At 37.5% G+C, this 16,783-nt stretch overlaps 1 protein-coding gene and 1 long non-coding RNA gene across 4 annotated transcripts in view; both read left to right on the plus strand.

Annotated features, from left to right (window-relative positions):
- Positions 1–16,783, plus strand: part of LOC144660748 (uncharacterized) — a 44,436-nt gene that overhangs the window by 10,541 nt on the left and 17,112 nt on the right. For 2 of the 3 annotated variants that reach the window (XR_013572137.1, XR_013572138.1), the window contains one exon: positions 726–1,220. The exons of the other annotated variant lie outside the window; for it this stretch is intronic. The gene's annotated coding sequence lies outside the window, so the exon portion shown is untranslated. Of the gene's footprint in view, positions 1–725; positions 1,221–16,783 lie in introns of those variants that run through there. 3 annotated transcript variants of the gene reach the window in all.
- Positions 8,132–14,837, plus strand: LOC144660764 (uncharacterized). The gene is made up of 3 exons (XR_013572148.1): positions 8,132–8,265; positions 8,814–9,279; positions 14,621–14,837. It is a non-coding gene; the product is annotated as an uncharacterized LOC144660764 (long non-coding RNA).

A 16,783-nucleotide genomic window follows, 5' to 3' on the forward strand; every position in this document is an offset into this window, starting at 1 on the left:
TATGTGCTCATAATCATTTCGAAGTCACAAAATCATATTTTAATGTAATCCAGCCGCACGATTGTGTTCACAATTTTTATGAATGTTTCCCGCAATTACTTTACTTAATTATTTATCAGTCATTTAAAATATTGGAGTTGCTAACAGCTATAAGCATTTAGTTTTGTTGCTTCAAATTACTGAAGCTCGAGGACTTTGCACTTACCGTTCGGAACCACTCGTTATGTAACGGACTAATAATAGATGGAAACTCATATTTTTGCAATCTTCTGAAAAGCAAACGTGTTAAATGTTTCAAAATGCCTTCTTTTCGAGCGCTTCGAATTCGTATTCTATTCAGAAACTGTTTTTTACTTCAGATTTAAAAGTTTTGTATGTCGTGTTAAGGCTGAGCGAAAACTTTTGCGTCTCGTGCCTTTAAGTTTCAGGTGTACACCCCGCCCTCTTTTAGGAACTCCGGTATTCAACAATTTAGCTTTAAATGACGACATCTTTTTTGCACTTTTGCATTCAGTGAGAGGGGTGTTCTGGCGTTCAACACACTTTAAATGTTAAAACAACAACGGCAACAAAGTAAATTATAAGTGAGGGGGAAATGTATTATCAATTTAGAGAACTAATTATATCAGCCGATAGAAACGTCGAACTTGAGTTTAATTGTTCTGTAGTGATCATCGTTCAGCTTTCATAGTTTGTTGATTACTGACGTTTATTTCGCATTCTAGCCAACCGAAGATGAACAAGTCATCATTTGTCGCCTTGAGTCTTGGGTTACTTGTTGTCAGTTCTTATTTGTGCCCTCTTATCAATGGAAAGCCAGCTCAGCCTGTGCCGAAGGGTTGCCCGTGCCTGCACATTTGCGGTTCGTGCTACTGTTGTCATGCACGCCGAGATCAAGCCGAAGAACTGAAATCGACAATTCTTGAAGAACTCCATGATGCGGGAACTGAAGTAGAACATCCAAAAGCTCTACCTATGGAAGAATACTACACCAGAGATTAATTCTGACCTTCCAATCCTTCAAAATATACGGAAATGTCAGTAATAAGCCGCAGGAGAGGGAACCTGCAATATCGCAATTAACTACTTTTTAAGGAATAAAAACTGCGGAGAGCACGCGATGTAAAACTGTTAAGACTGGGGACAACATTTAGTGTGTTTGATTAGTTGTTAGCGACCAGATTAATAATATTTCAGTTTAATTGAAGTATCAGTTAACGATAAGCTAGGTGGTTTTCTGTCACGCTGGAAAATTAATAAAATTTGGCAAAAATTTAATGGAAATAGAACCAAGTATCGACAATGTACTTTTCCGCACATTAACATTACAAAATATCCTTAAAGTCATTAAGTGGCCGAATATAATAGTGCCTTGCTACAACATGTAATAGCAGAGATACATTGCAAGGAACTGTAGAATACGCCGCGAATTTTGCATCAGCTGTGTAGTTACGTTGTATACGCGATTTGTGGTAGAAATGAATCGATGGAGATATGTATATTAAGGGTGCCGATATAATAAATTTAACACTGGGAAGGAAGTATGAAATGGTGATTTCACGACTTTACCGCCACGTTGTTTGAAAGGTGGTAGTTTGTGAAATTATATTACTTTTTGTAGTTTTACTGGAAAGACAAGAAACTTTGCAGAGATCGAATATATACGTGAACGAACTTTAATGTGGGAGTACGTCAAATGTCTACAAATATAAGGCCCGTGGCAGGATGACACATTTTTGAAAGGTGCGAAATCATATTTCTTGACATATCTTTTATTCTATTTCTTATTCTTTGACGTACTCTCACATAATTCTTGCTTAAAGCGATACATATAAATTTACCAAAGCTTATCGAAGTCCAAGCAATTCTCTTTGAGTTATATCGAAAAAAGTAAAATGTGAAGGTTTCGACCACACCCATAAAAGATCATATTACAGAAATTATTTTCATTCTTTTTGAAAAAAACTATTTTTGAGAGAATCAGCACAAAATTAATAAAAGATTCACCTGTGAAAATTTGATCCCGATTGAACAATTATTTTTACAGATTTTATGCATGTAAATTTGTGCTAAAAATGTTGAAATTAGCCTCCGGTACCATCTTCAATCAAACATGCCAGGATATATCTATCAAAAGTAAGCTACACGATGTTAGCAAGTAGCAGCAATCGGGAAAGGTATATCTTTTGCGCTTTCCACGGTTCAGAAATAATTTTTGGTTGTAGATACGAACGGCAAACACGTCGTTTTCTTAGTGAAGTCTCAAGATATTCTACGAACAACATTAAGACAAAAATGGCGCTCAAAACCGGGGCGACAGAAATTATCACGCGAAAATATATATGAAAGATATAATCGTAGGGCCCGGTAAAAGAAACCGTCAGTCGGAATCAATTTTGGTTGGCCACTTTTTCAAACACAAAATGAATCAACGAATTTAAATTGCTAATGTTTTACTTAAAAATGATTACCGATATGTTAAAGTTTTAAGTACAAAAGAAAGTTAGAATCAGATGCTGTTCTGATTCACGTTTCCTTTTCGTAAACAGTTTATGCCATTTTAGCGAAAAAAAAAATTCACTATCATTAAGATTTGTTCAAAAAATGTATGTCACCAATCAGGATTAAACTCAGTACGTCTTGCATGCTAACATCCCGTTTTCACCACCAGGTAATACAACACCATGTTGATACGCCAAACCCCGAAAAAATAACTAAATGTATATTAAGACGTCTTTCCTATCTGTCACAGCTAAAACGTAAAAACAGCTGATCCTGTTCCCATTCCTAATGTTAGCATGAATCGAACTTTGGTTAAGAGATAACCATATCTTGGACAACTATAAACTGACAATGGAATACTTGCAAACGATCGCAAAGAAAAGTAAAATGATGCCTGATAAATCTTTGCAACCATTTCGAGCCCAAAGCCCTGACCAAACGTTAACGCAAGTGGATGCTAGTAATAGCAAGTTGAAATTACCTATACAGGCGGATTAGTGGAAAACGCGGGGCCGAGGTCACGGGGTCTGTGAAAAATGCGGGCTGTTGGGGTACGGGGTCCCAGGTTCTGTTGAAAACGCGGGCTTCGGAGTTCTGTGGGGAACGCGGAGTCCGGGGTTTGGAAAACCGAAAAAATAATGAAAAAAATATCTTTCTGGCTAAAAAGACAAGTTTAATATTTGTCTATTAAAATGCATCACCAACTAACTCTTGATCTTCGTGAAACGTGCTTCTTTGTATCAAAAGCTTATAACTAAATGTAAACATTTCGTGAAGGAAAGATACTCAAGCGGGTGCTCCGGTACCCGGCCGCGTTTTCCACAAACCCCGGGACCACCCCGGGACCCCGTACCCAGGGACCCCGGCCGTGCGTTTTCCACAACTGATCCCGTACAGACTTAACGTTGGTGGCCAAACAAACGGACTCGCACGTTTACTTGCAAGGGCAAGCAAATTGTCAGAAAATCCATTTCAATGCTACTGCATGCGCTGCAATTCATTACTTGAATCAAACAGCAAGACTTGCGTTGGGTGGCCAAACGGTGAAAAACTTGCGTTACACATTTACGTGCAAATTTGATCCCGATCAAAGTGAACGCAAGTCATTGCAATTCAACGCAAGTGACCGCAAGTCCTGGCGGAACGGAGACTTCAAGTTGAAGCAAGTTAAAAACTTATGTCCACCTGCGTTGTCGACTCAATTTTTGTGATTTATAATTTTTAGGGGAAAATACCGTCTTCAGTTTTCCTTATATCACTCACTTTGTCGGTTATGACCGATAAATCTACCTGGGAAGGTTTCTCTTTTTAAGTGTGTATGGTAAAAATCCAATATTGTATTTATGTATCACAATAGAAAAAACCTGCAAGTAAAAACCTAATTTTTAAGAACCTGTTAGGCTAAAATTTGCCAGTTAGACACCCTCTATATAAGAACCACTTTAGCCTATAATTTAAAATCAGGTTCTTATTTTCTAATTTCGATTAAAATGTTTACTTTTAGGGAATAAGATAAGTCGACTTTCTGGATCGTCTTTGCGAGAAGACACCTAGGAGCCTTGTCACCTCAATTGCAATGTGAATGCCAATGTTGAAAATCATAAAATATTGTAATAGATACAATCACGTAAATATAAATAAAATGGTATGCAAGTTTCATAAAAGAAAAAGGCTGGATACTAGTAAAAATTCGATTAGCAACAATGTCAATTTTTTCTTCAGAAAATAGGAAAGCCTATTAAGAACCTTTATGTAAAAACTTGTTTAATAGGCTAACTTGAGAAAAGGCAGGTTCCTACTCGCGGGTTTTTACTCAATTTTTTAATCAACAGAAACGCCGGGGAGACTGTGCCCCAATGTTCGGCGCTAGGATTTCTGGTGAAGTTTGGCTAACCTCCAGGGGATATCACAAGTAAACGGTTTCACAAGGCAACCAAACTTAACAGCAAAAATGCAAATATCACTGACGAATAATCCATTGTAGTGATCGTTCAGCTTTCATAGCTTGTTGATCTTCAGTCACTGCACGAGTTAACTGTCGTTTAATTCGCAGTCTACTGAGCCAACCGAAGATGAACAAGTCATCACTTGTCGCCTTGAGTCTCGGAATACTTGTTGTCAGTTCTTATTTGTGCCCTGTTATCCATGGGAAGCCAGCGCAGCCTGTGCCGAACAACTGTTGTCGACTGAATTTGGCATGTTGCGAAGCACCCAGAGAGCAAGCCGTAGAACTGAAATCGACAATTCTTGAAGAACTCCATGATGCGGGAACTGAAGTAGAACATCCAAAAGCTTTACATATGGAAGAATACTACACCAGAGATTAATTCTGACCTTCCAATCCTTCGAAATATAGGGAAATGTAATAAGCCGCAGGAGAGGGAACCTGCAATATCGCAATTAACTACGTTTTAAGGAATAAAAACTGTGGAGAGCCCGCGATGTAAAACTGTTCAGTTATAGACTGTGGACAACATTTAGTGTGTTTTAGTTGTTAGCGACCAGATTAATAATATTTCAGTTTAATTGAAGCCTCAGTTAACGATAAGCAATAGAACCAAGTATCATCGACAATGTACTTTTCCGCACATTAACATTACAAAATATCCTTAAAGTCATTAAGTGGCCGAATATTATAGGGCCTTGCTACAACATGTAATAGCAGACATACATTGAGAGGAACTGTAGAATACGCCGCAAATTTTGCATCAGCTGTGTAGTTACGTTGTATACGCGATTCGTGGTAGAAATGAATCGATGGAGATATGTATATTAAGGGTGCTGATATAATAAATTTAACACTGGGAAGGAAGTATGGAATGGTGATTTCACGACTTTACCGCCACGTTATTTAAATCAAGCATGCCAGGATATATCTATCAAAAGTAAGCTACACGATGTTAGCACGTACGCAGCAATCGGGAAACGTATATCTTTTCCGCTTTCCGCGGTTCAGAAATAATTTTTGGTTGTAGATACGAACGGCAAACACGTCATTTTCTTAGTGAAGTCTCAACATATTCTACGAACAACATTAAGACAAAAATGACGCGGGGTGTCACGGGGTGACAGAAATTATCACGCGAAAATTTATATGAAAGATATAATCGTAGGGCCCGGTAAAAGAAACCGTCAGTCGGAAGGAATTTTGGTTGGCCACTTTTTCGAACACAAAATCAACTTGGAGAAGGAATTTGAATTGCTAATGTTTTACTTAAAAGTGATTTCCACAGTTACATGTAAAAATGCTCGAGGGAATGAAATACTGAAGCAGGAACATCAAACTAGAATCTAGCGCTCCCTCTCTGTCGAGTATGGCTCATAAACATTTCTGGAAATAGCTCTGCAAGTTCAGATATGTCCAGGATTGAACGCTACTAAGATTCACGTTCCTCATGACAGGCATCACAAAGTGTCCTCACTTATAATAGTTCACCAAAGCCCACCAAAATTTGTCAAATATGAAGTAATATGGAAATGTCAAATTAAACACAGTCAAACATAAAATACTCATTAAACAATACTTGCGTTCAATCCTGGACATAAGTGTATCATTAGTAAAAGGTTTTTAAAGACAACCATTCTAAACATTAAAAATGCAAGTATCACGTGAAATCCAATGAAGTAATGATTGAGGCACTGTTTACACGGACACGGTTTCATTTGTAACCGCATCGAAAGCGATGCGGTTACGCCTTTCGTTTACACGGCACCGATCGAAACGATACGACCGATCGATCAAAACGATACGGTTTCGTTGTCGTGTAAACGGTCAGAAACGGCGAAACCGCATCGATTTGAAAACGGCCATGTATTTTGGCACGAACTGGCTGGCTTGCGAAGGGTAAACATGGTGAAACAAGCATAGAGATCAGCGCTTGCTTATACAATCAGTTGTATGAGGAATTAAGTCCAGAATAGAAATACAAACTCGGAGGAGGAAGAGGCCTTCTTAAACGTTAAAAATATCATCGCGGCAACAATGTTGACAGATGGTTTTCCATTATAAACACAAATAGTGACACAGTTTTGAAAACAGCAAGTTGTGGATAGGGTAGCGAATTTCGGTGTTTGGCCTAGTAAAGGGTTTCGAAATCATTTGAACATGGTCTGGTATAGGGAAAGGGTTTCAGAGTCCCAGCGGCACACCCCCACCCAAAAATATATAGAGTACCCCCCCCCCCCCCCGGGATCAAAACAGTGCACTGTGATCTTTCTCAGTATAAGAACCTTTCTTTATAAGAACGTCGAGGCTGGAAAAGGCCAAAATTTAAGAAAGTCCTAAGAACGTGCCCAAGGCTAAAATTTGGTGAAGAACGAGTTTTATTTTTTCCCATTTGTTACTAACTAAATGAATAATTCTTTATTCAATCCTGACCTGTAACCAACATTGTCATCACTTATTGGTGAGGTGAGCATGTACATATCGGTTAGGAATGAATTACAGCAATACCACTTTGTTTTTAAAATTTTGAAAAAATAAGAACATTTTTAAAACATTTAGGCTAAAATCTTCGAAGAAGATGAGAACTTTCAGCATTGACAGAAAATAAGAGGTTCTAATATATATAAAGAAGTGTGTCACGTTGCACTTATCTCGATACTTTTGTACAATATTGCATCAATAGCGATACAAGTTGATAAATCCAGAGATAAACACTCAGTCCTTTTCGAAGCGTGCGTGCGACACGCACGTTTTTATCTATTTATTTTTGTCCACAGATTGAACTAGCCTTGAACTAAGAAGTGGTTGCATGAGCAAAAATCGCGAGGTCCCTGGTGGTTTTGTATCTGATATGACACTACCATACTTCAACGGAGTTAATTTATTTTAACTCATAATTTCAGCGCATGACAATGTTCGTAATCTGAGCTAACAGATTTTTACATCTAAAATCTTGTATATCATCACGGAAAGGTTGGCAGGGAATTTGGGTGTGTCCAAACAAACAGCTAACTGTGAACGAAAACGTTATTCCATCACGTATTTTCACACGCATCGCAATATCACAAGTTATTTGCAGACGTCCTTTACAATGGAATCTTACCGTTAATTTCGTTGGACGTCTTGCCAAGTTCTTATATTGACAAGTTATTACTAAATGCTGATAAAAATTAAATGGATCATGATAACAGGTCATTTACAAAGACATAAGCTGAGCAATATAGACGATCCGTTATCAATCAAGAAAAGAAAGTATGATACTCATTAGGGGCATTTGGAATACAAGTCAATCCTTGTAGATTTTACAACCTTGTATTGTATTGAAAGTGTTTCATTCCGTTCTGTTAATAAATTAATCAATAATTTCTTTTAAAACAGATATTGATATAGATGGTCTGGTCCGATTCGAAAGTCGTTTGTTTGATTTTAGTGGTGACAGTTTCCGTTTGTTTTGTATAATGTTTTTAATAAAAGACTTTGTAAGGTTCAAATTGCGTGCAGTAGTATATTGAAAGATAAACATGTAAAGATACTTGCGATAAGGGGTTCCGATCTGACTTCTTGAGGGCTGGAACGTGACATTTTAGAAGCAGCCTTTTAGTCTAATTTCATTCGCATACTCGCTTGATGATAGAAATCTTGATAACTTTGATAAAACACTTAAATTCTCCAGAGCCATTACTAGATTTTTAAAAGTGTCGGAAAACGACTCAGTTATCAGGTATATAAAGGAACAGTTGAAATATTACAAACTACCATTCCAATGCGACAGTGTTGAAAGATAGATTTGAGGCTCTCCAAGGAAGCAAAAATTCAGAGTAAGTAAACCAGTGTCTCTACATACTAGTTTTTATGTAACGGCGTAATAGTAGATGTCATTTCATAGTTAGTTTTTTGCAATCTGCTAAAAAGCAAATGTGTGCATTGTTTTAAAATGCCTTATATTCGAGCGCTTCGCCGAATTCGTGTTCCATTTAAAAACTGTTTTGCTTCAGATTTAAAAGTTTTGTATGGCGTGTTAAGGCTGAGCGAAAACGTTTGCGACTCGTGCCTTTAAATTTCGTGCCTTTAAATTTTACCGCGCTCTTTTTGGAACTCTGGTATTCAACAGTTAAACTTTAAATGGCGACATCCTTTTGCATTTTTTGCATACAGTGTTCTGGCGTACAATACACTTTAAATGTTAAAGCGACAACGGTAACAAAGTAAATTATAAATTAGGGGGCATTGTATAATCAATTAACAGAACTAATTATATCAGCCGATAGAAACTTCGAGCTTGCCGTCTTATTGTTAAGTAGTGATCGTTCAGCTTTCATAACTTGTTGATCTTCAGTCCCTGAGTTTACTGACGTTTAATTCGCAGTCTAGCCAACCGAAGATGAACAAGTCATCATTTGTCGCCTTGAGTCTTGGAATACTTGTTGTCAGTTGTTATTTGTGCCCTCTTATCAATGGAAAGCCAGCTCAGCCTGTGCCGAAGGGTTGCCCGTGCCTGCGCATTTGCGGTTCATGCTACTGTTGTTATGCACGCCAAGATCAAGCCGTTGAACTGAAATCGACAATTCTTGATGAACTCGATGATGTGGGAACTGAAGTAGAACATCCAAAAGCTCTACCTATAGAAGAAGACTTCACCAGAGATTAATTCTGACCTTCCAATCCTTCAAAATATACGGAAATTAAATAATCCGCTGGAGAAGGAACCTGCAATATCGCAATTAACTACTTTTTAAGGAATAAAAACTGTGGAAAGCACGCGATGTAAAACTATTTGTGTTATAGACTGTGGACAATATTTAGTTGTTAGCGACCAGATGAATAATATCTCAGTTTGATTGAAACTTCAGTTAACAAGAAGCAAATAGAAGCGAGTATCGACAATGTACTTTTCCGCACATTATCACTACAAAAGATCCTTTACGGTCGGCATTAAGTAGCCGAACTCAGTAACATGGCCTTACTACGACATCTAATTAACAATTAGATTATGAGCTCGAGATTCGGGCGAACATAGAAATCGAGAGCAAATAATCTAATTGTTTTAGTATAAATCTACTAGACGTTCAAAACTTAACAACAAGACAGGTTCTCGTTTTTATTAAATAATGATGTAAATAAGTCACACAACACGCGGATAATTGACAACTTCACCACATTGCATTGGCTTCTGTGTGCGCGTTTGCATTTCATTCACGATTTATTGAAACCGTTATATGCCTGAAACTGAAGGAAAAGCCAAGTTTTTTATTGTAAAATGACGATTGAAAGGGCCCTTGGAAGTCAAGTTTTTTTAAAATTCGAAAACGTAAAAGATCAAAAAAAGTTAAGCGAGTTGTTCGCAAGGAAGAAACCACATTGCACTGTTTAGCTTCTGTGTGCGCCTTTGCATTTCATTCACGATTTATTTAAACCGTCGTTTGCTCGAAATGGAACTAAAAGCCGGATTTTCATTGTGAAATGACAATTTAAAGATAGACTGACTTACAAAGGCCCTTTGGAAGTCAAGTTGTTTTATATGTAGGAAACTTGAACGGTAAGAAATTTATGAAAAGTTGAACGATTCGCCCGCAACCTTGAATTCGCATTCAATTTTGTTGTTTTATTAAAGTCTTATTGATGCATTAAAAAACTTGCAGGTCGAATCTGTTTAGCCTTTCTTTTACTGCTCCTTGATGGGACGATGAAACTGTGTTAGTTTGCCAGACATTTTAAACTTTATTTCCACAAAATGTCTCGGTGAAACGCATCTCTGAATGTTATAAAATTATAGATTCGCCCGCTTTTAAAAGCGTAAACGAATATTAATTGCTTTTCTTACCGTGTAAAATAGTAAATAATCCAATAGTAAATAATCCAAGTCCTTCTTTACGGTCAAGTTAAAAGCCAGAAAAGCGAAAAAGCGGCGACCATTCTGTTGACAACCGCACGCTGTTTCGCTACTCACCTTCTACAACAGAATAGATAGTGAGTAGCGTAGCCAATCAGAGAACAGCATTCGTGATAGAACGCTAGTAGATTTATACTAATAGCATATAGACATTGAGAGGAAGTGTAGAATACGCCGCGAATTTTGCATCAGCTGTGTAGTTACGCTGTATACGCGTTTCGTGGGAGCACGAGCTACAGGATACGTGGAGTTTTTCTAAGTTAAAAGCTAATATCTTACCACAAAAGTCTTTTCTTTACTACTCTGTTTACTTCTTTCGTTGTTCGATTACAATACATGGGTAACCAGGCTTTTATTCAACCGAGAAGACCTGGATGCTAAACTAATTTGCATTTGGAGTGCCCCTGGCCACTCCCCGAAAAAAAAGAACCATTCCATGCCTTTGGGGGTAGGTATTCTTACATGTGGACCACTAAGCTAATTTGCATTTGGGACTACTGTGTATAATACCATGGGTAGGAAGATAATCCCTTCTTTCGTGTGAAGCTCGTAAGATCCAAAGGTGGCCATTTTCCTTATAAGGAATGTAAAGGTGGCCCACCTGGGGGTTATACAAAGGAAACCATTCATTCACACAGGGAGTGGGATGAGGTGAACGTGGGTTTACCCGAAGTCGTTGGAGTCTTGCTTAATTAAATGGTTGAATTTTGCGACTATGAATTGGAGTTAAGAACTATTAACATCACCTTTGAAGTAAATTGAAATAATACGGGCTCGCCCGCTCTTACTACTTTTCTTTATTTTACTGCCTGACGTTCTAATGTTGAGAGAAGTAGTGAGTGGATCGGAGAAAATAAAGTTTTATCGGCTACATTCCAGAAACAGTAGTGGATTCTCCGACGATAATAAATTGCACGCCGCATGAAAATAATTGTAATATATATACGTGTCGAAAACATTAAACAAAGAAGGTTAAGGATGGATGGATGGATGGATAATCTTTATTTAAAAACACGGTCAAATTCATCAGCTACAATACAACAATCTAATTATGAATATATATACAAGAAAGAGGAGAAATATAAAAATATATGTACAAACTATGATAAAAAGCTGCTTTCCACGAATGCCGTGCCCTAGAGTATTCGTTCAATTAGTTTTTTAAATTGCCCAAGCGCTCTTACAAGCTTAAATTCTATTACAAGCTTAAATTCGTCAAAAAACCTGCATAAAAACTAACTCACCCTATGCGGAAATTTTTCTTATTTATTTTATTTCAAAAACTCAGTCGTAAAAGCCGATTTTTCGAAGCTTAAATATTCACAACAACAATTAGTGAATAGATTTGAATATTCGTATTTGTAAGTTGTGTTCAACGCCTGTGTTTTCCCGTTCATGCTGCACCGGTTAAAAGTCACTCGCTGCTTGTTTAGGCAATTTAAGACAACTCCAGCTTACTCCATAGCGAAAGCCTTCAAAAATAACGACAACGACCACAAAACTATCCGAAATTTACATTTTTTCCCACCGTTGAAAATAAACCATCATTTCCGGTTGCCAAACCTTTCTTCGTCCATGTGGGGAAAGGCTCAAGTTTGTCACCTTTTTCATACCTCACTAGGGGATTGAGAGGCTCGTTGATCTTACGAGCTCAACACGAAATTAAAAAACAATACCCATTGTTTGTTCGGTTTAGTGATTGGCCAAAAACCAAAATCTCCTAGCAACAGTAAACGTTTTTCCTACCCAGTGTTTTTATTATTCGCCGTAACACCAAATGCAAATTAGTTTAGCATCCAGGTCTTCTCGGTTGAATAAAATCCTGGTTACCCATGTGTTGCGATCGAACAACCAAAGTAGTAAACAGAGTAGTAAAGAAGAGAATTTTGTGGTAAGATATTAGCTTTTAACTTAGAAAAACTCCACTTATCCTATAGCTCATGGTGGGAGAAATGAAACGACACAGATATGTATATTAAGGGTGCTGATATAATAAATTTAACACTGGGAAGATAGTATGGAATGGTGATTTCACGCGTAAACCGCCACGTAATTTATTTCAAGCATGCCAGGATATATCTATCAAAAGTAAGTACACGATGTTAGCAAGTTGGCAGCAATCGCAAGCCGTATATGTTTTCAGCAACATAGAAAGAGTTCTGTCTGAAGATACGAAAAGCAAAAGCCGCCTTTTATTTAACAGCCTCAAGGTATTCTACGAACAGCATTGTCGTCTTAGCATTAAAACGTGAAGAGACGCTTAAAGATAAACGGCATAATGAAGCTGGGCCAAGGGTTTTAATGTCGTGTTGACCAGTGGTTATTTGGAATAAATATAACTTAAAGGACTTAGAGTTATAAAAATATAGGTTTCTCTTTTCAAATCTAGGGTGACACAATCGACGAAATTATCATGCAAAAATTTCCATGAAAGATTACCGAAGGGCCCTTTAAAAGAAACCGTCAGTCAGGAACTATTTTGATTGTCCACTTTTTCAAAACGCAACCTCAATTAAAGAATTTGAATTGCTTATATTTCTGATAAGACTGGTAAGGTAGTGTATGGAATGGTGATTTCACGACTATACCGCCACGTAATTTATTTCAAGCATACCAAGATATATCTATCAAAAGTACAGAACCCCGGTAACTCGACCTCTGAAGATAAACGAAAATAAATTCGAGTTAGCGGGGTTTCGAGTTATCGGGAACGATTGAATAAGACTGAAAGGTGGGATCAAGTCCAAGGGAAATGGAAGTTTGTTCGAGTTAGCGGGGTTGTTCGAGTTATCCGAGTTCGAGTTACCGATAACACGATATTAGAAAGCAGGCAGCAATCGGGCACCGTATATCTTTTCCTTAGCAGAGAAAGAGTTTTTGTTTGTAGATCTGAACGGCAAACACTGTCGTTTTCTTACCATATTCTACGACCAGCATTAAGACAAAAAAGGCGCTCAGAGATGAAAGGCAAAATAAAGCTGGGCCAAGGGATTTAATTTCGTGTTGACCAGTTGTAATTTGGAATAAATATAGCTTGAAAATAGATTCAACTAAGGAGAGATCAAGTTATAAAATATGGGTTTGTCTCTTTTCACAGGTGACACAATCAACGAAATTATCATGCAAAAATTCATACCAAAGATTACCGTAGGCGGTAAAAAAACCCCGGTCATTTAGAAACAATTCGGTTGGCCACTTGAACACACAACCTCAACTACGGAATTTAAATTGCTAATATTTTTACTTTTTTATTGATAAAAACAACACAAAAGGACATAACATACAAACTGATAATAGGATTACTTACACCAATAAAATACAGTTTTACGCTTACACAATAATGCTTTACTTTGAAGAAAACACTACACATAACATTGATTGTGCAAAAAATAAAAAAACTATTTGAAAGATATACACTACATTTACAAATTACGATATTACTCACTAACAATACACTACCAGGAGAATGATAACAAAGACCGGCGTCTTATAAATTTAGTTATTTTTTCAGGGTTCGATGGCGGGGTTCAAAAATTGTTGTCTGGACATTACAAATGGCAAACACCAAGCCGTCCTTTCGAGAAACATTGAGACAAAAAAGATAACCACAGATGACAGCATAATAAAAATTTTAATCAACCAGCCTTCGGCGCTAGGATGTCTTGTATGCAAAGTTTGGCCAACCACAGCGGGCTATCAAAGACAACCAATCTAAACAGCAAAAATGCAACTATCACTGATGAATTATATTTTGCAGTGATCGTTCAGCTTTCATAGCTTGTTGATCTTCAGCTGTACCTGAGTTGGTCTGAGCAGTTAGTTTTCGCAGCCCTGCCAACAAAGATGAACAAGTCATCACTTCTCGCCTTGAGTCTTGCAATACTTGTTGTCAATTCTTATTTGTGCCCTGTGATCCAAGGAAAGCCAGCGCAGCCTGTGCCGAACGTCTGTTGTCAACTGCTTTTGCCATGTTGCGAAGAACGTAGAGAGCAAGCCGTAGATCTAAAATCGACAATTCTTGCAATTGGCGAATTTCATGATCCGAGATCTGAAGTGGAACATCCTAAAGCTCGACCTAATGAAGAACAATACACCAGCGATTGATTCCGACCTTCAAACTCTTCAATATATACAGAAATTTAATTAGCGGCTGGAGTGGGAACCTAAAATATCGCAATTAAACTATGGGAATGAAACTGGTGAGAGCACGCGATGTGAAACTAGTTCAGTTATAGACTGAGGACAATATTTATTTGTCAGCAACCAGATGAAAAATATCTCAGTTTGATTGTAGCCTAAATTAACGATTAGCAACAGAAGCAAGTATCGACAATGTATTATTCCGCATATTATCACTACATGTAATAGCATATAGACATTGAGAGGAACTATAGAATACGCCGCGAAATTTGCATCAACTGTGTAGTTACGCTGTATACGCGTTTCGTGGGAGAAATGAAACGACACAGATATGTATATTAAAGGTCAAATGAATAGAAATTTCAAAATGCCAGTTTAACCAACCAAACACTAAAACTATCCATTATTAAGAAAAATTAAGAAAAATGTTTGCTTTCCGAGCCTTAAAGCGTGAAATACAGCAAAAAATTCGAAGATTTCCGAAGGCTTCACGAAAACGTTTTTGAATGACTGCGCACTGAAATGGAAGGAATGGGACGAGTTTGTGACGTCATAATTGGTGTTTTTGAAGACGACCGCAGACCGATTCCTTAGACCGCACCGACGGCAACGTCGAGAATCTCGCAGCTTTCCGGACGCATTCTGCTTATTTTTCGCTTTAAGAACTTGCTCCCGCTGAATATTCAAAGAAAGCGTTTAACCCCAAATAGAAAAACCAAAAATTAGCCGTCGTGGCTGACGTTGTCCAAAATACGCAGAATTTCGTCATTTGACGTTGTTGTTTGGCAGAGAACGGCTTTGAAGTGTACCAAAATTCAAAACGCACGTGCATAGTTAATGCGCGTGCAGAACGGCTTCGAGTGTACCAAAATTCAAAACGCACCTGCATAGTTAACGCGCGTGCAGATAATTCTGCTCATTAACGTTAAATGCTAATGAGAAAGAAAAATAGAGATTCCTGATTTGTTTTCATACCAGCGTACATTCTACCTATGTCTCACATGATATGCAAAAAGACAGCAAACAAAACTTTAAGCTATTTTTTTTGCTTTAGCTATTCTATTTTAAAAAAATGAGCCTCTCTAAACAATAACCAACAATCAATCCACTGAAAAACGGCCGAACAGTACGAAATAACTGCTTGAAATGTCACTAAACACATTTATTTCGATTTTAAGGTGCCGTCTGCGGAATCGGTCTGCGGTCGTCTTTAAAAACACGAATTATGACGTCACAAGTTTTTATTTCCAACAATTTTCCGACAATTTTTCCGAGCACTCTACGATTATGACAGCCTACAAAAAGCATTTTTCAACTTGCAATATCTCTGCGATGTAATGACCGATTGCTTTGAAACTTTGGGATAAGTTTATTTGGCTCTTAATAAACACATGGGCAAAAAATAACAAAAAATCGAAATTTCTGTTCATTTGACCTTTAAGGGTGCTGATAATATAATAAATTTAATACTGGGAAGATAGTATGGAATGGTGATTTCACGACTATACAGCCACGTAATTTACATCAAGCATGGCAGGATATATCTAACAAAAGTAGCTACACGATATTAGCAAGTAGGCAGCAATCGCAAGCCGTATATGTTTTCAGCAACATAGAAAGAGTTCTGTCTGTAGATACGAAAAGCAAAAGGCGCCTTTTATTTAACAGCCTCAAGGTATTCTACGAACAGCATTGTCGTCTTAGCATTAAAACGTGAAGAGACGCTAAAAGATGAACGGCATAACGAAGCTGGGCCAAGGGTTTTAATGTAGTGTTAACCAGTGGTGATTTGGAATAAAATAAAACTTAAAGGACTTGGAGTTATGAATATAGGTTTCTCTTTTCAAATCTAGGGTGACACAATCGACGAAATTATCATGCAAAAGTTTCCATGAAAGATTACCAAAGGGCCCTTTAAAAGAAACCGTCAGTCAGGAACCATTTGGATTGGCCACTTTTTCAAAACGCAAAATCAATTAAAGAATTTGAATTGCTAATATTTCTACTTAAAGGGACACTGTCACCAGTTTTATTTCAAGAACTCAAGAGCCTTAAGACATATGGAAACTACCAATAGTGGTCCAATTTTGTTAAAAATCACCATGCAAATGTACTGAAGCGACAAACAAGTGATATTTTTGTGATGCTATCAGGAACTTTAGATCTCAACTTGAAAAAGTCAGGCTGATTTTGTCAAGTTTTGTCCTTGTGGACTGGATAACCACCCAAAAACTATGTTGGCTCCCGTCTTCCTTTGACAACAATTTACTTTATACCTCCATTTTGATGTACAAGGTGCATGTCAT

The sequence above is a fragment of the Oculina patagonica genome, chromosome 7 (genome assembly GCF_052425735.1).
Source record: "Oculina patagonica isolate OP01 chromosome 7, crgOcupat, whole genome shotgun sequence".
In the NCBI taxonomy this organism is placed as follows: domain Eukaryota; kingdom Metazoa; phylum Cnidaria; class Anthozoa; order Scleractinia; family Oculinidae; genus Oculina; species Oculina patagonica.